Raw genomic sequence first — 21,355 nt, forward strand, 5'->3', positions numbered from 1 at the left:
TGTTTTACACAAATATAACGAGTCCTCTGACTTGGGCAAAAATGTGAAAATTTTTTGTCTCGGTAATTTTCCTTGGCCCCCATTGGCTAATTCAGTTTTTCAGTCCTAGATTAATTATTTATTGTTCGATTTGTATAAAACAAAGTTCATATGCCCCGTTGTCTCAATTGTCATTTTTTTTGTTACCAATAGTGTTATCTGTCGGCACCGGAAGTGGCGTAAATTGACAAAAAACTACAATTTTGACAGTTAGGTACCATTTTTCGAAAGCAAATATTATTTTTTTCAAATCTGGTATAACTGAAATTGTGCGCCCTTTAAAGGCGCACAAAATGTTGGGACCATTTTTTTTAATTTCGATTCCGTTTTCGGGCTATTTCGATTAAAAGGTGAAAAAAGGTGTAAAATTAAGCTATTTACAACCCATCCAGCGTTTTCATATTTTAAAATATTACTTCGTAACTTTCATAAACTCGTAGCAATAATCTATACGGAGAGAATGTATGTGAAAATTAATTTGTAATATGCGCAGTTGCCGAGAAATGGGCAATTTTGCATGAGTCACTTTTTACGCTAGTTTGCCTGTAAAAGAGTCAATTATTATTCGATTTTCATAAAAGTGACACCATTTGATGTGTAATGTCAATTTTAACTAGGTCAAACCAATTTAACATTTTCAATATCACCGGAAATGACGTAATTTGGGCAAAAATTGTATTTATAGCCTTCGAAACCAGTAATTTATTCAAATGAGTCATATTTGTTATTTGTTTAAAATTTTGATATTTGATTCAAATCAACTAATACAATGAACCCTTACGATCATATAGATATCACAAAATGGTTTCTAACTTGTTCAGTTGCGGAGAAATAGGCAATTTTCAACAGGTCACTTTTTAAGGTTTTTTTGTCAATAAAAGTGTCAATTATTATTCGATTTTCATGAAATTTTCACTGTGTGATACATAATGCCATTTACGATATCATACAAGTAATTTAAGATTTTCATTATCACCGGAAGTAACGTCATTTTGGCAAAAACTGTATTTTTAGCCTTCAAAACAGATATTTTATTCAAATGAATCAGATTTGTAATGTTTTTAAAATTATGATATTTGATTCCAATCAACAAATAGAATGAACTCATTCGATCGTACAGATACCTCAAAATGGTTTCTAACTTGTACGGTTGCAGAGAAATAGGCGATTTTCTACAAGTCATTTTTCAAGGTTTTTGGTCTATAAAGGTGGCAATTATTATAGGATTTACATAAAATTTTCAACATGTGATGATGCTATTTCTGATTTCATAAACCAATTTAACATTTTCATTATCACCGGAAGTAATGTAATTTTGACAGGATCACTGACATGTAGCAAATGAATTGATTGCTGGATTTGGTTGTTTCTGCGTCCATTTTATTTCATGTGTGCAATGCTTATGTGGAAACCTGTTTAACGGTTTCATTGGTACCGGAAGTGACATAAGTTCAAGGGTAACGTGGCACCGGTGAAACCCGTCATTACTGCTTCGCAGTTCTAGTTAGGGTTTCACACTGCGTAGCTTGTGTGAAACACTATTGTTTTTGTTAAAATTATTATTCTTATTATTATTATTCTTCTTTTGTTTTGAGTAGATCTCAGCAACTGATTGTCGGATCGTTACGATTTCTTCGGTTTTATCGGAAAAGTGGGTGTGACTTAGAGGATAAAGCTATTTTGAACGTTCTGCGACAATGCGAAATGTCCGAAATCACCGAAGCTATCGTTTTTAGAAATATTGCAGTAATTTTAACAATAATCATTGGATTTTAACTTTCGATGCATTTTGGCATAGCCGGAGACGGGGCACATAGCTACGCTACTTTTGATTTTTGATTTTCGGCAAATCTTCGCAGATATTAGGCGCTAAATTTAGAAAATTTAAATTTTTACAAAAAACTTTTTTATTTATGAATATTTTTTAGTCGTGTTTTACACAAATATAACGAGTCCTCTGACTTGGGCAAAAATGTGAAAATTTTTTGTCTCGGTAATTTTCCTTGGCCCCCATTGGCTAATTCAGTTTTTCAGTCCTAGATTAATTATTTATTGTTCGATTTGTATAAAACAAAGTTCATATGCTCCGTTGTCTCAATTGTCATTTTTTTTGTTACCAATAGTGTTATCTGTCGGCACCGGAAGTGGCGTAAATTGACAAAAAACTACAATTTTGACAGTTAGGTACCATTTTTCGAAAGCAAATATTATTTTTTTCAAATCTGGTATAACTGAAATTGTGCGCCCTTTAAAGGCGCACAAAATGTTGGGACCAGTTTTTTTAATTTCGATTCCGTTTTCTGGCTATTTCGATTAAAAGGTGAAAAAAGGTGTAAAATTAAGCTATTTACAACCCATCCAGCGTTTTCATATTTTAAAATATTACGTCGTAACTTCCATAAACTCGTAGCAATAATCTATACGGAGAGAATGTATGTGAAAATTAATTTGTAATATGCGCAGTTGCCGAGAAATGGGCAATTTTGCATGAGTCACTTTTTACGCTAGTTTGCCTGTAAAAGAGTCAATTATTATTCGATTTTCATAAAAGTGACACCATTTGATGTGTAATGTCAATTTTAACTAGGTCAAACCAATTTAACATTTTCAATATCACCGGAAATGACGTAATTTGGGCAAAAATTGTATTTATAGCCTTCGAAACCAGTAATTTATTCAAATGAGTCATATTTGTTATTTGTTTAAAATTTTGATATTTGATTCAAATGAACTAATACAATGAACCCTTACGATCATATAGATATCACAAAATGGTTTCTAACTTGTTCAGTTGCGGAGAAATAGGCAATTTTCAACAGGTCACTTTTTAAGGTTTTTTGTCAATAAAAGTGTCAATTATTATTCGATTTTCATGAAATTTTCACTGTGTGATACATAATGCCATTTACGATTTCATACAAGTAATTTAAGATTTTTATTATCACCGGAAGTAACGTCATTTTGGCAAAAACTGTATTTTTAGCCTTCAAAACAGATATTTTATTCCAATGAATCAGATTTGTAATGTTTTTAAAATTATGATATTTGATTCCAATCAACAAATAGAATGAACTCATTCGATCATACAGATACCTCAAAATGGTTTCTAACTTGTACGGTTGCAGAGAAATAGGCGATTTTCTACAAGTCATTTTTCAAGGTTTTTGGTCTATAAAGGTGGCAATTATTATAGGATTTACATAAAATTTTCACCATGTGATGATGCTATTTCTGATTTCATAAACCAATTTAACATTTTCATTATCACCGGAAGTAATGTAATTTTGACAGGATCACTGACATGTAGCAAATGAATTGATTGCTGGATTTGGTTGTTTCTGCGTCCATTTTATTTCATGTGTGCAATGCTTATGTGGAAACCTGTTTAACGGTTTCATTGGTACCGGAAGTGACATAAGTTCAAGGGTAACGTGGCACCGGTGAAACCCGTCATTACTGCTTCGCAGTTCTAGTTCTTATTATTATTATTATTCTTCTTTTGTTTTGAGTAGATCTCAGCAACTGATTGTCGGATCGTTACGATTTCTTCGGTTTTATCGGAAAAGTGGGTGTGACTTAGAGGATAAAGCTATTTTGAACGTTCTGCGACAATGCGAAATGTCCGAAATCACCGAAGCTATCGTTTTTAGAAATATTGCAGTAATTTTAACAATAATCATTGGATTTTAACTTTCGATGCATTTTGGCATAGCCGGAGACGGGGCACATAGCTACGCTACTTTTGATTTTTGATTTTCGGCAAATCTTCGCAGATATTAGGCGCTAAATTTAGAAAATTTAAATTTTTACAAAAAACTTTTTTATTTATGAATATTTTTTAATCGTGTTTTACACAAATATAACGAGTCCTCTGACTTGGGCAAAAATGTGAAAATTTTTTGTCTCGGTAATTTTCCTTGGCCCCCATTGGCTAATTCAGTTTTTCAGTCCTAGATTAATTATTTATTGTTCGATTTGTATAAAACAAAGTTCATATGCCCCGTTGTCTCAATTGTCATTTTTTTTGTTACCAATAGTGTTATCTGTCGGCACCGGAAGTGGCGTAAATTGACAAAAAACTACAATTTTGACAGTTAGGTACCATTTTTCGAAAGCAAATATTATTTTTTTCAAATCTGGTATAACTGAAATTGTGCGCCCTTTAAAGGCGCACAAAATGTTGGGACCAGTTTTTTTAATTTCGATTCCGTTTTCGGGCTATTTCGATTAAAAGGTGAAAAAAGGTGTAAAATTAAGCTATTTACAACCCATCCAGCGTTTTCATATTTTAAAATATTACTTCGTAACTTTCATAAACTCGTAGCAATAATCTATACGGAGAGAATGTATGTGAAAATTAATTTGTAATATGCGCAGTTGCCGAGAAATGGGCAATTATGCATGAGTCACTTTTTACGCTACTTTGCCTGTAAAAGAGTCAATTATTATTCGATTTTCATAAAAGTGACACCATTTGATGTGTAATGTCAATTTTAACTAGGTCAAACCAATTTAACATTTTCAATATCACCGGAAATGACGTAATTTGGGCAAAAATTGTATTTATAGCCTTCGAAACCAGTAATTTATTCAAATGAGTCATATTTGTTATTTGTTTAAAATTTTGATATTTGATTCAAATCAACTAATACAATGAACCCTTACGATCATATAGATATCACAAAATGGTTTCTAACTTGTTCAGTTGCGGAGAAATAGGCAATTTTCAACAGGTCACTTTTTAAGGTTTTTTGTCAATAAAAGTGTCAATTATTATTCGATTTTCATGAAATTTTCACTGTGTGATACATAATGCCATTTACGATTTCATACAAGTAATATAAGATTTTCATTATCACCGGGAGTAACGTCATTTTGGCAAAAACTGTATTTTTAGCCTTCAAAACAGATATTTTATTCAAATGAATCAGATTTGTAATGTTTTTTAAATTATGATATTTGATTCCAATCAACAAATAGAATAAACTCATTCGATCATACAGATACCTCAAAATGGTTTCTAACTTGTACGGTTGCAGAGAAATAGGCGATTTTCTACAAGTCATTTTTCAAGGTTTTTGGTCTATAAAGGTGGCAATTATTATAGGATTTACATAAAATTTTCACCATGTGATGATGCTATTTCTGATTTCATAAGCCAATTTAACATTTTCATTATCACCGGAAGTAATGTAATTTTGACAGGATCACTGACATGTAGCAAATGAATTGATTGCTGGATTTGGTTGTTTCTGCGTCCATTTTATTTCATGTGTGCAATGCTTATGTGGAAACCTGTTTAACGGTTTCATTGGTACCGGAAGTGACATAAGTTCAAGGGTAACGTGGCACCGGTGAAACCCGTCATTACTGCTTCGCAGTTCTAGTTATTAGGGTTTCACACTGCGAAGCTTGTGTGAAACACTATTGTTTTTGTTAAAATTATTATTCTTATTATTATTATTATTCTTCTTTTGTTTTGAGTAGATCTCAGCAACTACTTGTCGCATCGTTACGATTTCTTCGGTTTTACTGGGAAAGTGGGTGTGACTTAGAGGATAAAGCTATTTTGAACGTTCTGCGACAATGCGAAATGTCCGAAATCACCGAAGTTATCGTTTTTACAAATATTGCGGTAATTTTAACAATAATCATGGGATTTTAACTTTCGATACATTTTGGCATAGCTGGAGACAGGGCACATAGCTACGCTACTTTTGATTTTTGATTTTCGGCAAATCTTCGCAGATATTAGGCGCTAAATTTAGAAAATTTAAATTTTTACAAAAAACTTTTTTATTTATGAATATTTTTTAGTCGTGTTTTACACAAATATAACGAGCCCTCTGACTTGGGCAAAAATGTGAAAAATTTTTGTCTCGGTAATTTTCCTTGGCCCCCATTGGCTAATTCAGTTTTTCAGTCCTAGATTAATTATTTATTGTTCGATTTGTATAAAACAAAGTTCATATGCTCCGTTGTCTCAATTGTCATTTTTTTTGTTACCAATAGTGTTATCTGTCGGCACCGGAAGTGGCGTAAATTGACAAAAAACTACAATTTTGACAGTTAGGTACCATTTTTCGAAAGCAAATATTATTGTTTTCAAATCTGGTATAACTGAAATTGTGCGCCCTTTAAAGGCGCACAAAATGTTGGGACCAGTTTTTTTAATTTCGATTCCGTTTTCGGGCTATTTCGATTAAAAGGTGAAAAAAGGTGTAAAATTAAGCTATTTACAACCCATCCAGCGTTTTCATATTTTAAAATATTACTTCGTAACTTTCATAAACTCGTAGCAATAATCTATACGGAGAGAATGTATGTGAAAATTAATTTGTAATATGCGCAGTTGCCGAGAAATGGGCAATTTTGCATGAGTCACTTTTTACGCTAGTTTGCCTGTAAAAGAGTCAATTATTATTCGATTTTCATAAAAGTGACACCATTTGATGTGTAATGTCAATTTTAACTAGGTCAAACCAAATTAACCCTTTCAATATCACCGGAAATGACGTAATTTGGGCAAAAATTGTATTTATAGCCTTCGAAACCAGTAATTTATTCAAATGAGTCATATTTGTTATTTGTTTAAAATTTTGATATTTGATTCAAATCAACTAATACAATGACCCCTTACGATCATATAGATATCACAAAATGGTTTCTAACTTGTTCAGTTGCGGAGAAATAAGCAATTTTCAACAGGTCACTTTTTAAGGTTTTTTGTCAATAAAAGTCTCAATTATTATTCGATTTTCATGAAATTTTCACTGTGTGATACATAATGCCATTTACGATTTCATACAAGTAATTTCAGATTTTCATTATCACCGGAAGTAACGTCATTTTGGCAAAAACTGTATTTTTAGCCTTCAAAACAGATATTTTATTCAAATGAATCAGATTTGTAATGTTTTTAAAATTATGATATTTGATTCCAATCAACAAATAGAATGAACTCCTTCGATCATACAGATACCTCAAAATGGTTTCTAACTTGTACGGTTGCAGAGAAATAGGCGATTTTCTACAAGTCATTTTTCAAGGTTTTTGGTCTATAAAGGTGGCAATTATTATAGGATTTACATAAAATTTTCACCATGTGATGATGCTATTTCTGATTTCATAAACCAATTTAACATTTTCATTATCACCGGAAGTAATGTAATTTTGACAGGATCACTGACATGTAGCAAATGAATTGATTGCTGGATTAGGTTGTTTCTGCGTCCATTTTATTTCATGTGTGCAATGCTTATGTGGAAACCTGTTTAACGGTTTCATTGGTACCGGAAGTGACATAAGTTCAAGGGTAACGTGACACCGGTGAAACCCGTCATTACTGCTTCGCAGTTCTAGTTCTTATTATTATTATTATTCTTCTTTTGTTTTGAGTAGATCTCAGCAACTACTTGTCGCATCGTTACGATTTCTTCGGTTTTACTGGGAAAGTGGGTGTGACTTAGAGGATAAAGCTATTTTGAACGTTCTGCGACAATGCGAAATGTCCGAAATCACCGAAGTTATCGTTTTTACAAATATTGCGGTAATTTTAACAATAATCATGGGATTTTAACTTTCGATACATTTTGGCATAGCTGGAGACAGGGCACATAGCTGCGCTACTTTTGATTTTTGATTTTCGGCAAATCTTCGCAGATATTAGGCGCTAAATTTCGAAAATTTAAATTTTTACAAAAAACTTTTTTATTTATGAATATTTTTTAGTCGTGTTTTACACAAATATAACGAGCCCTCTGACTTGGGCAAAAGTGTGAAAATTTTTTGTCTCGGTAATTTTCCTTGGCCCCCATTGGCTAATTCAGTTTTTCAGTCCTAGATTAATTATTTATTGTTCGATTTGTATAAAACAAAGTTCATATGCTCCGTTGTCTCAATTGTCATTTTTTTTGTTACCAATAGTGTTATCTGTCGGCACCGGAAGTGGCGTAAATTGACAAAAAACTACAATTTTGACAGTTAGGTACCATTTTTCGAAAGCAAATATTATTGTTTTCAAATCTGGTATAACTGAAATTGTGCGCCCTTTAAAGGCGCACAAAATGTTGGGACCAGTTTTTTTAATTTCGATTCCGTTTTCGGGCTATTTCGATTAAAAGGTGAAAAAAGGTGTAAAATTAAGCTATTTACAACCCATCCAGCGTTTTCATATTTTAAAATATTACTTCGTAACTTTCATAAACTCGTAGCAATAATCTATACGGAGAGAATGTATGTGAAAATTAATTTGTAATATGCGCAGTTGCCGAGAAATGGGCAATTTTGCATGAGTCACTTTTTACGCTAGTTTGCCTGTAAAAGAGTCAATTATTATTCGATTTTCATAAAAGTGACACCATTTGATGTGTAATGTCAATTTTAACTAGGTCAAACCAAATTAACCCTTTCAATATCACCGGAAATGACGTAATTTGGGCAAAAATTGTATTTATAGCCTTCGAAACCAGTAATTTATTCAAATGAGTCATATTTGTTATTTGTTTAAAATTTTGATATTTGATTCAAATCAACTAATACAATGACCCCTTACGATCATATAGATATCACAAAATGGTTTCTAACTTGTTCAGTTGCGGAGAAATAAGCAATTTTCAACAGGTCACTTTTTAAGGTTTTTTGTCAATAAAAGTCTCAATTATTATTCGATTTTCATGAAATTTTCACTGTGTGATACATAATGCCATTTACGATTTCATACAAGTAATTTCAGATTTTCATTATCACCGGAAGTAACGTCATTTTGGCAAAAACTGTATTTTTAGCCTTCAAAACAGATATTTTATTCAAATGAATCAGATTTGTAATGTTTTTAAAATTATGATATTTGATTCCAATCAACAAATAGAATGAACTCCTTCGATCATACAGATACCTCAAAATGGTTTCTAACTTGTACGGTTGCAGAGAAATAGGCGATTTTCTACAAGTCATTTTTCAAGGTTTTTGGTCTATAAAGGTGGCAATTATTATAGGATTTACATAAAATTTTCACCATGTGATCATGCTATTTCTGATTTCATAAACCAATTTAACATTTTCATTATCACCGGAAGTAATGTAATTTTGACAGGATCACTGACATGTAGCAAATGAATTGATTGCTGGATTTGGTTGTTTCTGCGTCCATTTTATTTCATGTGTGCAATGCTTATGTGGAAACCTGTTTAACGGTTTCATTGGTACCGGAAGTGACATAAGTTCAAGGGTAACGTGGCACCGGTGAAACCCGTCATTACTGCTTCGCAGTTCTAGTTCTTATTATTATTATTCTTCTTTTGTTTTGAGTAGATCTCAGCAACTGATTGTCGGATCGTTACGATTTCTTCGGTTTTATCGGAAAAGTGGGTGTGACTTAGAGGATAAAGCTATTTTGAACGTTCTGCGACAATGCGAAATGTCCGAAATCACCGAAGCTATCGTTTTTAGAAATATTGCAGTAATTTTAACAATAATCATTGGATTTTAACTTTCGATGCATTTTGGCATAGCCGGAGACGGGGCACATAGCTACGCTACTTTTGATTTTTGATTTTCGGCAAATCTTCGCAGATATTAGGCGCTAAATTTAGAAAATTTAAATTTTTACAAAAAACTTTTTTATTTATGAATATTTTTTAATCGTGTTTTACACAAATATAACGAGTCCTCTGACTTGGGCAAAAATGTGAAAATTTTTTGTCTCGGTAATTTTCCTTGGCCCCCATTGGCTAATTCAGTTTTTCAGTCCTAGATTAATTATTTATTGTTCGATTTGTATAAAACAAAGTTCATATGCCCCGTTGTCTCAATTGTCATTTTTTTTGTTACCAATAGTGTTATCTGTCGGCACCGGAAGTGGCGTAAATTGACAAAAAACTACAATTTTGACAGTTAGGTACCATTTTTCGAAAGCAAATATTATTTTTTTCAAATCTGGTATAACTGAAATTGTGCGCCCTTTAAAGGCGCACAAAATGTTGGGACCATTTTTTTTAATTTCGATTCCGTTTTTGGGCTATTTCGATTAAAAGGTGAAAAAAGGTGTAAAATTAAGCTATTTACAACCCATCCAGCGTTTTCATATTTTAAAATATTACTTCGTAACTTTCATAAACTCGTAGCAATAATCTATACGGAGAGAATGTATGTGAAAATTAATTTGTAATATGCGCAGTTGCCGAGAAATGGGCAATTTTGCATGAGTCACTTTTTACGCTAGTTTGCCTGTAAAAGAGTCAATTATTATTCGATTTTCATAAAAGTGACACCATTTGATGTGTAATGTCAATTTTAACTAGGTCAAACCAATTTAACATTTTCAATATCACCGGAAATGACGTAATTTGGGCAAAAATTGTATTTATAGCCTTCGAAACCAGTAATTTATTCAAATGAGTCATATTTGTTATTTGTTTAAAATTTTGATATTTGATTCAAATCAACTAATACAATGAACCCTTACGATCATATAGATATCACAAAATGGTTTCTAACTTGTTCAGTTGCGGAGAAATAGGCAATTTTCAACAGGTCACTTTTTAAGGTTTTTTTGTCAATAAAAGTGTCAATTATTATTCGATTTTCATGACATTTTCACTGTGTGATACATAATGCCATTTACGATATCATACAAGTAATTTAAGATTTTCATTATCACCGGAAGTAACGTCATTTTGGCAAAAACTGTATTTTTAGCCTTCAAAACAGATATTTTATTCAAATGAATCAGATTTGTAATGTTTTTAAAATTATGATATTTGATTCCAATCAACAAATAGAATGAACTCATTCGATCATACAGATACCTCAAAATGGTTTCTAACTTGTACGGTTGCAGAGAAATAGGCGATTTTCTACAAGTCATTTTTCAAGGTTTTTGGTCTATAAAGGTGGCAATTATTATAGGATTTACATAAAATTTTCAACATGTGATGATGCTATTTCTGATTTCATAAACCAATTTAACATTTTCATTATCACCGGAAGTAATGTAATTTTGACAGGATCACTGACATGTAGCAAATGAATTGATTGCTGGATTTGGTTGTTTCTGCGTCCATTTTATTTCATGTGTGCAATGCTTATGTGGAAACCTGTTTAACGGTTTCATTGGTACCGGAAGTGACATAAGTTCAAGGGTAACGTGGCACCGGTGAAACCCGTCATTACTGCTTCGCAGTTCTAGTTATTCTTATTATTATTATTATTCTTCTTTTGTTTTGAGTAGATCTCAGCAACTACTTGTCGCATCGTTACGATTTCTTCGGTTTTACTGGGAAAGTGGGTGTGACTTAGAGGATAAAGCTATTTTGAACGTTCTGCGACAATGCGAAATGTCCGAAATCACCGAAGTTATCGTTTTTACAAATATTGCGGTAATTTTAACAATAATCATGGGATTTTAACTTTCGATACATTTTGGCATAGCTGGAGACAGGGCACATAGCTGCGCTACTTTCGATTTTTGATTTTCAGCAAAAATTCGAAGATATTAGGCGCCAAATTTCGGAAATTTAAAATTTTACAAAAAACTTTTTTATTGATGAATATTTTTTACTCGTGTTGTGCACAGAATTAAAGAGTCATCTGACTTGCGCAAAAATGTTAAAATTTTTTGTCTCAGTAATTTTCCTTGGCCTCCATTGGCTAATTCAGTTTTTCAGTCCTAGCTTAATTTTTTATTGTTCGATTTGTATAAAACAAAGTTCATATGCTTCGTTGTCTCAATTGTCATTTTTTTTATTACCAAAAGTGTTATCTGTCGGCACCGGAAGTGGCATAATTTTACCAAAAACTACAATTTTGACAGTTAGGTACCATTTTTTGAAAACAAATATTATTTTTTTGAAAAATTATATGACTCAAAGAGTGTGTCCTTTAAAGGCGCAAAAAATGTCGGAAGCAGTTTTTTTAATTTCTTTTTCATTTTCTAGCAAATTGGATTAAGAGGTGAAAAAAGGCGTAAAATTGACCTATTTACAACTCATTCAGGCTTTTCAGATTTTAAAATATTTTTACGTAACTTTTATAAACTTGTAGCTATAATCCATACGAAGAGAATGTATGTGAAAATTAGTTTGTAATATAAGCAGTTGCCGAGAAATAGGCAATTTTGCATGAGTCACTTTTCACGTAATTTTGGCTGTAAAAGAATCAATTATTATTCGATTTTCAATTTTCTTTCGCCATTGGATGCCTAATGCCATAGTGGACTATGTCAAACCATTTTACCCCTTGCGCTGCCACCGGAAATGACGTCATTTGCTCAAAACTTAAATTTTAGCCTTCAAAAAACAATATTTTATTCAAATGATTCGTATTTGTTATTTTTTTCAAATTATGATATTTGATTCTATTGATCAAATAGATTGAACCCATACGATCATACAGATACCACAAAATGGTTTCTAACTTGTACGGTTGCAGAGAAATGGGCGATTTTCCTTAAGTCACTTTTCAAGGTTTTTGGTCTATAAAAGTGTCAGTTATTATTCGATTTTCATAAAATTTTCACCATATGATATCTTGTGTCATTTATGATTTCATAGAACTAATTTAACATTTTCATTATCACCGGAAGTAACGTCATTTTGGCAAAAACTGTATTTTTAGCCTTCAAAACAGATATTTTTTTCAAATGAGTCTTATTTGTATTGTTTTTAAAATTATGATATTTGATTCCAATCAGCAAATAGATTGAACCCATACGATCATACAGATACCAGAAAATGGTTTCTAACTTGTACGGTTGCAGAGAAATAGGCGATTTTCTACAAGTCATTTTTCAAGGTTTTTGGTCTATAAAGGTGGCAATTATTATAGGATTTACATAAAATTTTCACCATGTGATCATGCTATTTCTGATTTCATAAACCAATTTAACATTTTCATTATCACCGGAAGTAATGTAATTTTGACAGGATCACTGACATGTAGCAAATGAATTGATTGCTGGATTTGGTTGTTTCTGCGTCCATTTTATTTCATGTGTGCAATGCTTATGTGGAAACCTGTTTAACGGTTTCATTGGTACCGGAAGTGACATAAGTTCAAGGGTAACGTGGCACCGGTGAAACCCGTCATTACTGCTTCGCAGTTCTAGTTAGGGTTTCACACTGCGTAGCTTGTGTGAAACACTATTGTTTTTGTTAAAATTATTATTCTTATTATTATTATTCTTCTTTTGTTTTGAGTAGATCTCAGCAACTGATTGTCGGATCGTTACGATTTCTTCGGTTTTATCGGAAAAGTGGGTGTGACTTAGAGGATAAAGCTATTTTGAACGTTCTGCGACAATGCGAAATGTCCGAAATCACCGAAGCTATCGTTTTTAGAAATATTGCAGTAATTTTAACAATAATCATTGGATTTTAACTTTCGATGCATTTTGGCATAGCCGGAGACGGGGCACATAGCTACGCTACTTTTGATTTTTGATTTTCGGCAAATCTTCGCAGATATTAGGCGCTAAATTTAGAAAATTTAAATTTTTACAAAAAACTTTTTTATTTATGAATATTTTTTAATCGTGTTTTACACAAATATAACGAGTCCTCTGACTTGGGCAAAAATGTGAAAATTTTTTGTCTCGGTAATTTTCCTTGGCCCCCATTGGCTAATTCAGTTTTTCAGTCCTAGATTAATTATTTATTGTTCGATTTGTATAAAACAAAGTTCATATGCCCCGTTGTCTCAATTGTCATTTTTTTTGTTACCAATAGTGTTATCTGTCGGCACCGGAAGTGGCGTAAATTGACAAAAAACTACAATTTTGACAGTTAGGTACCATTTTTCGAAAGCAAATATTATTTTTTTCAAATCTGGTATAACTGAAATTGTGCGCCCTTTAAAGGCGCACAAAATGTTGGGACCAGTTTTTTTAATTTCGATTCCGTTTTCGGGCTATTTCGATTAAAAGGTGAAAAAAGGTGTAAAATTAAGCTATTTACAACCCATCCAGCGTTTTCATATTTTAAAATATTACTTCGTAACTTTCATAAACTCGTAGCAATAATCTATACGGAGAGAATGTATGTGAAAATTAATTTGTAATATGCGCAGTTGCCGAGAAATGGGCAATTTTGCATGAGTCACTTTTTACGCTAGTTTGCCTGTAAAAGAGTCAATTATTATTCGATTTTCATAAAAGTGACACCATTTGATGTGTAATGTCAATTTTAACTAGGTCAAACCAATTTAACATTTTCAATATCACCGGAAATGACGTAATTTGGGCAAAAATTGTATTTATAGCCTTCGAAACCAGTAATTTATTCAAATGAGTCATATTTGTTATTTGTTTAAAATTTTGATATTTGATTCAAATCAACTAATACAATGAACCCTTACGATCATATAGATATCACAAAATGGTTTCTAACTTGTTCAGTTGCGGAGAAATAGGCAATTTTCAACAGGTCACTTTTTAAGGTTTTTTTGTCAATAAAAGTGTCAATTATTATTCGATTTTCATGAAATTTTCACTGTGTGATACATAATGCCATTTACGATATCATACAAGTAATTTAAGATTTTCATTATCACCGGAAGTAACGTCATTTTGGCAAAAACTGTATTTTTAGCCTTCAAAACAGATATTTTATTCAAATGAATCAGATTTGTAATGTTTTTAAAATTATGATATTTGATTCCAATCAACAAATAGAATGAACTCATTCGATCATACAGATACCTCAAAATGGTTTCTAACTTGTACGGTTGCAGAGAAATAGGCGATTTTCTACAAGTCATTTTTCAAGGTTTTTGGTCTATAAAGGTGGCAATTATTATAGGATTTACATAAAATTTTCAACATGTGATGATGCTATTTCTGATTTCATAAACCAATTTAACATTTTCATTATCACCGGAAGTAATGTAATTTTGACAGGATCACTGACATGTAGCAAATGAATTGATTGCTGGATTTGGTTGTTTCTGCGTCCATTTTATTTCATGTGTGCAATGCTTATGTGGAAACCTGTTTAACGGTTTCATTGGTACCGGAAGTGACATAAGTTCAAGGGTAACGTGGCACCGGTGAAACCCGTCATTACTGCTTCGCAGTTCTAGTTATTATTATTATTCTTCTTTTGTTTTGAGTAGATCTCAGCAACTGATTGTCGGATCGTTACGATTTCTTCAGTTTTACTGAAAAAGTGGGTGTGACTTAGAGGATAAAGCTATTTTGAACGTTCTGCGACAATGCGAAATGTCCGAAATCACCGAAGCTATCGTTTTTAGAAATATTGCAGTAATTTTAACAATAATCATTGGATTTTAACTTTCGATGCATTTTGGCATAGCCGGAGACGGGGCACATAGCTACGCTACTTTTGATTTTTGATTTTCGGCAAATCTTCGCAGATATTAGGCGCTAAATTTAGAAAATTTAAATTTTTACAAAAAACTTTTTTATTTATGAATATTTTTTAGTCGTGTTTTACACAAATATAATATAACAAGGGTAACGTGGCACCGGTGAAACCCGTCATTACTGCTTCGCAGTTCTAGTTAGCTATTTATTTTTATATTGAAGCCCGAAGAACAGGAAATCAAATTGGTGTGGCCAACATTGAAATATCAGATATCAAGGATGAAGTTGCCTTTATCAACTCTTGTAAATCTTTTAATGTACAGGATTCCTGGAAGAATCTATTTTAGAATAAAAAATCCTTTTCATTGATAACTAAAGCAATAATTCCTTTTTTATTTAATACTAATAGTGTTTTCTTTTTCCTTATATATAATTGTTATATCTACTGAAGCTAATTTAATTTCTCAACAAAGCCTAGATCAAAAAGACTATGAAATAATTGCTTACATTGGGGTGGATTTATATAAGTAAACTTTTTTCCAGTTGTGCAAGCTGAAAAAAAAGTATGTGTGTATTTTTTTTTTTTTTGGGGGGGGGGAGGGGGGGCTGCATTTATAAAATTAACTAAATTAAATGACAGCAATAAATAAATGGCCATTTTCTAAAATTATTAATTAGGCCTAGATTGGAAAAGAATTTTGTAGGGATATTACATCTTTATTAACTAAAGTATACAAAGCTGAATTTATTTTAAAAATGCACATTTGAATATAAACAAGATTTTTAAAACTGTTCTAATATACCATGCAATTGATAATAAAATGCAACATCTAATTTTATTAATCATACTATAGATAAACCTATACCGTAGGCCTGTGTGTGGCACAGAGGTGCGGGTTAGTTAGCTCGCAATATAACCTTTTTCCTTCTGCAAATTAAATTGTAGAACATTTTTTTTGAAGTATTAGAAAAATAAAAATAAAGGTGTTTGATGTATTATCTCTATATCAAAAATATTTCCTAATTTTAGTGTAAATTGGTACGGTACATGAATGAAGAAATGCATTTTTTGCCCATTTGTAACCTTTTTTCAACTTAACGTCACTAGTAGCTATTTAATCTTTTGCAATAATCTAAAAATATTTTGGAAGGAGATATCTTGTTCTTTTTTTCATATAATTTTTAAATACGTGTTCATTTTATTAATTTCATAAACGTAAGTTTCAAAAACGTCAATTTCGCGTGTCACTGTGCGTACGTACATGTACTGTCGAAAGCTAGACCGGAAGTAATGGCAAGGAGTAGGGTCGCCTGTCCAACCTCGTGGGTTTTCGTCGGTTCCTCCGGTTTCCTCCCACTGCTAAAGACCCCTACGCGCAAGCGAATTATGTAAATAAAATTAAAACCATATGTTAGTCCCGAAATGACCTAGTTTGTGTCGAGTGGACGTTAAACCCCATTTCTCTCTCTCTCTCTCTCTCTCTCTCGTAGAAAGAATATTTTTCTACAAAATAATCATGAAATCACATGACAAGTCACATGATAAACGTATTCAATATGGCTGATATAACAACTCGTTCACAAAAACATCAAGTTTCAAAGTAATTGGGAACCTGTCTACTAAATGATTATTTTCAACATTCTGCCTTTTTTCTTATCTTATGGAGATTGAGTATTTTAATCAGCGTTGAGATTGTTTTCACGTATGTAACCTTACATTTAAATTTTAAACGGATTTCTTTGATTATGATTGAACAAACTACTTTGAAATCACCTCACGTTAGCCTAAATAAAATCCATTTTACAACTAAATATTCCAAACGAATAAAAAAGTTTTCTCTTGTAGAATTGAACTCATCACAAACTTGGACATCGAGAAATGCAAACATAGTCTAGAAGCTACTGTCTGAACCGGGGATCACGTGGCTATAGTATAAGTGGGTAAGACTGGCTCGCTAGCCTGGAGGTCGGGTGTTCGATCCCTGCATTGGCCGAGAAAGTTCATCCAGATTTTCCGGTGTGGTTCTCCCTTGTCAGTGATGCAGGACGGAGGGGTTGACAAGGAAAGCTGTCTAGTCGTTTGGATGGGACGAAAAAGTGAGGTCCCGTGTACACATTGGCGTGCACGTAAAAGATCCCTTGGCAGTTGGATTTCGATATAAGAGTAGGCCGTAGTGCCGCTGTCCGGGCAAAATTTTCCTCATAGCACACTGTATGGTGTATGCCCATCTTCATTAGCCCAGTTCGGAACAAAACAGTAGCACGTTAAACCCTATTTCAGTTCATTTACTGTCTGAACCGTCGTAAATTTTGGGTGCGGGTCAGTTGATCCCACAACCGTTTTATTTCCGGCTGTTTCATCCCAACCTATTTTTTATCGGGGTGTTTCATCCCCTTGTTATTATAATAGCAGTCAATTAACTGAGTTGTACTTGTTGTTAAATAAACCGTTAAACACTTACTTATTGTTAAATAAACAATGATGTATGGAATAAATAAGTTTTACTCATTGAATTTTGTTGATTACCGATCACGAACGAGATTAGTTGGCTGTATATATTCGTATTGTTTGTTAATTGGCGTTATGATTTTAGATTTTAGGTCAGTTCACCGATGTTTCTGTAGTAAAGTATATATTGTTAGTTAATTGCTGTTATGATTTAAGATTAGTTCATCAATGTTTTTGTAATAAAGTATACTCATATTGTTTGTTAGTTTATGACGTCTAACATCATTTATCTTCTTTATAAAAACATATTTTATAATTGCATATTGACAGCTTAATCACTCGCCAAAATACATCATGGACATATTACCCAATAATCAACTAAATTGCGCAGGAGCCCCTTTTAAATAAGACAAATTAGATTGATATTATTTCGAAACCAACCATAATTAATTTTGAAACTCGTTGATTTAATTTCCGTACATGAAGTAAAACTAAACAACTCCAAATATAAGAATTTCGAATAGGAATCAATTTAGAATACCAAAATGCAAATCGTAACACATTGTGCTCTAAACTGTGTGATAAATTATAAAATAAATCATAATTCAATGGAACCTGTTGTAAGGTGGACACTGCACGCTTTCTTTTAACATTGGGTTATTTAAGGAGCCAGGTAGTCTGAACATCTGAAGATAACATGTGTCGAAATAGTGGCTACGTGCAATTTTATTCTATCACAGGCAATCCTGTTACAGTGAAACCAACATGCATGAAAATGACTATATTACAAGATGAAGGTTTTGCTATGAGCATCGCTCGATTGTAACTTTTGTAAGCCATGTAATTTTAGTGAAATTGGTGTCGAGAATTGGTGTGGATTTGGAAAATAAGCTAAAGCCCATGCAAAGGAAGAAGTGGGACACTATTCATGTTAAAATTGCGTTGGCATATTTTATAAGTAAAATATTCGGAAAATAAGTTAAAGCGTATGCAAAGGAAGAAGTTGGACACTATTCATCATAAACTTGCAATGACATATTGTTAATGGTATTTTAATATGTATAAATATTCAGAAAATAAGCTAAAGTGTATGCAAAGGAAGAAGTTGGACACTATTCATGATAAAATTGCATTGACATATTGTTATTGGTATTAATCAATGTATAAATAAAATATTAAATTTCATGTAATGCCTGTTTTTAAATTTGTGGGATGAACCGACTTGATATAAGTGGGATGAAAGGACCCGAGTAAATTTGGGATGAAACAGCCCAAGATAGTGGGATGAAACGACCTGCTCCCGTAAATTTTAAACAGATTTCTTTGATTATGAACAAACTACTTAAATTTGGTTATTATAAACTTACCTGTGTGTTTGAAATTACCTCCTGTTAAATAAAATCCATTGTACAATTAAATATCCCAGCGAATATAAAAGTTCTCTTTTGGAAATGTGGTCGTATATTGCTGTCGCCCCCGTCCGTCCGTCGGTCCGTCCGTCCATCGTCCACAATTTCTTGTGAACACTCTACAGACTACATTTATCAACCGATTGTTTTAAAATTGATGTATGTTGTTTGCATTAGTGAGATGAAGAAGCCTATTTAATTTCAATAACTTCTGTTAATTTCTTCTGGAGTTATGGCCCTTGTTTCACTTTGTTGCACCTTGTGAACGCTCTTTATGTGCATCATTTAAATTAGTAAAACAAAGAAGCCTATTGAATTTCAGCAATTTCCGTTAATTACATCTAGAGTTATGGCCCTTGTTTCACTTGTTGAATCTTGTGAACGCTCAAATGACAAAAAATATCAACTGATCTGTATGAAATTGATATGCATCATTTAAATTAGTGAAATGAAGAAGCCTATTGAATTTCAGCAATTTCCGTTAATTTCTTCTGGAGTTATGGCCCTTGTTTCACTTTGTTGCACCTTGTGAACGCTCTAACGACAAAAGTTATCAACCGATCTGTATGAAATTTATATGCATCATTTAAAATAGTACAACAAAGAAGCCTATTGAATTTCAGCAATTTCTGTTAATTACATCTAGAGTTATGGCCCTTGTTTCACTTTGTTGAATCTTGTGAACGCTCTAATGACAACAGTTATCATGCGATCTGTTTGAAATTGATATGCATCATTTAAATTAGTGAAATGAAGAAGCCTATTGAATTTCAGCAATTTCTGTTAATTTCTTCTGGAGTTATGGCCCTTGTTTTACTTTGTTGCACCTTGTGAACGCTCTAATGACAAAAGTTATAAAACGATTTGTATGAAATTTATATGCATCATTTAAATTAGTAAAACAAAGAAGCCTATTGAATTTCAGCAATTTCCGTTAATTACATCTAGAGTTATGGCCCTTGGTTCACTTTGTTGAATATTGTGAACCCTCTAATGACAACAGTTATCATCCGATCTGTTTGAAATTGATATGCATCATTTTAATTAGTGAAATGAAGTAGCCTATTGAATTTCAGCAATTTCCGTTAATTACGCCGTGAGTTATGGCCCTTGTTTCACTTTGTTGTACCTTGTTACTTGTAAATACTCTAACGACAAAAGTTATTATCCGATCTGTATGAAATTTATATGTATCATTTAAATTAGTAAAACGAACAAGCCTATTGAGTTTTAGTTATCACCTAAATTAGTGAAATGAAGACAAACAAGCCTATTGAATGTCAGCAATTTCCATCAATTACGTCTAGATTTATGGCCCTTGATTTACTTTGTTGAGCTTTGTGAACTTTCGAACAACAAAAGTTATCATACATGAAATTCATATGCATTATTTGAATTATTAAAACGAAAAAAGCCTGTCGAATTTGAACAATTTCTGTAGATTGCCTCCAGAGTTACGGCCCTTGTTTTAGATTTTAGAATCTTGTGAACCTTCAAACAACGGAAATTATAATGTCATCTGTATGAAATTGTCTATTAAATTCCCCTAATTACCTACAAAAGAATAAATATGTGACAACCCTTGTTGACTGCTCGGACGATTTAGCTGCTGTGGGCGTATGTTTTTTTGCCTGGCAACCAATCTTTGTACAATTTGGGGCCATAATTCATGAAGTTACGGTCCGATATGCGCGAATATTGAAAGGAACCGAGATCTTTGGGTTATAAGCATACATTTCAAGTTTTAACCAAATCGGATAAAAATTGTGACCTCTACAGTGTTCACAACCTAAAAAGTGATTTTTCGTACAATCAGGGGCCATAATCCATGAAGTTAAACTCCGATACATGCCAATATCGAAAGGAACCGAGATCTTAGGGTGATAAACCTATATTTCAAGTTTTGTTGAAATCGGATAAAAATTGTGTTCTGTAGACTGGTCACAAACAATTGTGGACGGACGGAAGGACAGGGGCGACGACAATATACCTCCACATGAAAATGTGGGCGTATACAAAGTAATTTAATCAGTAATATTATTGACATAAACAGTCTGAACGTGAATTAAATATGGAAATTATTGAGAAGCGGTGGCCTTTTTTCTTAGTTTTTGTGGTAATCATAAAACTTTGAAAATG

General features: G+C 32.5%; 1 protein-coding gene across 1 annotated transcript in view; it reads left to right on the top strand.

Moving 5' to 3' along the window:
• The first annotated feature begins 16,905 nt into the window (after positions 1–16,905).
• Positions 16,906–21,355, top strand: part of LOC126820663 (WD repeat, SAM and U-box domain-containing protein 1) — a 153,458-nt gene continuing 149,008 nt past the window's right edge. Inside the window, exon 1 of the mRNA XM_050548788.2 lies at positions 16,906–17,061. The gene's annotated coding sequence lies outside the window, so the exon portion shown is untranslated. The remainder of the gene's footprint in view (positions 17,062–21,355) is intronic.

The sequence above is a fragment of the Patella vulgata genome, chromosome 5, assembly GCF_932274485.2.
Source record: "Patella vulgata chromosome 5, xgPatVulg1.2, whole genome shotgun sequence".
In the NCBI taxonomy this organism is placed as follows: Eukaryota; Metazoa; Mollusca; class Gastropoda; family Patellidae; genus Patella; species Patella vulgata.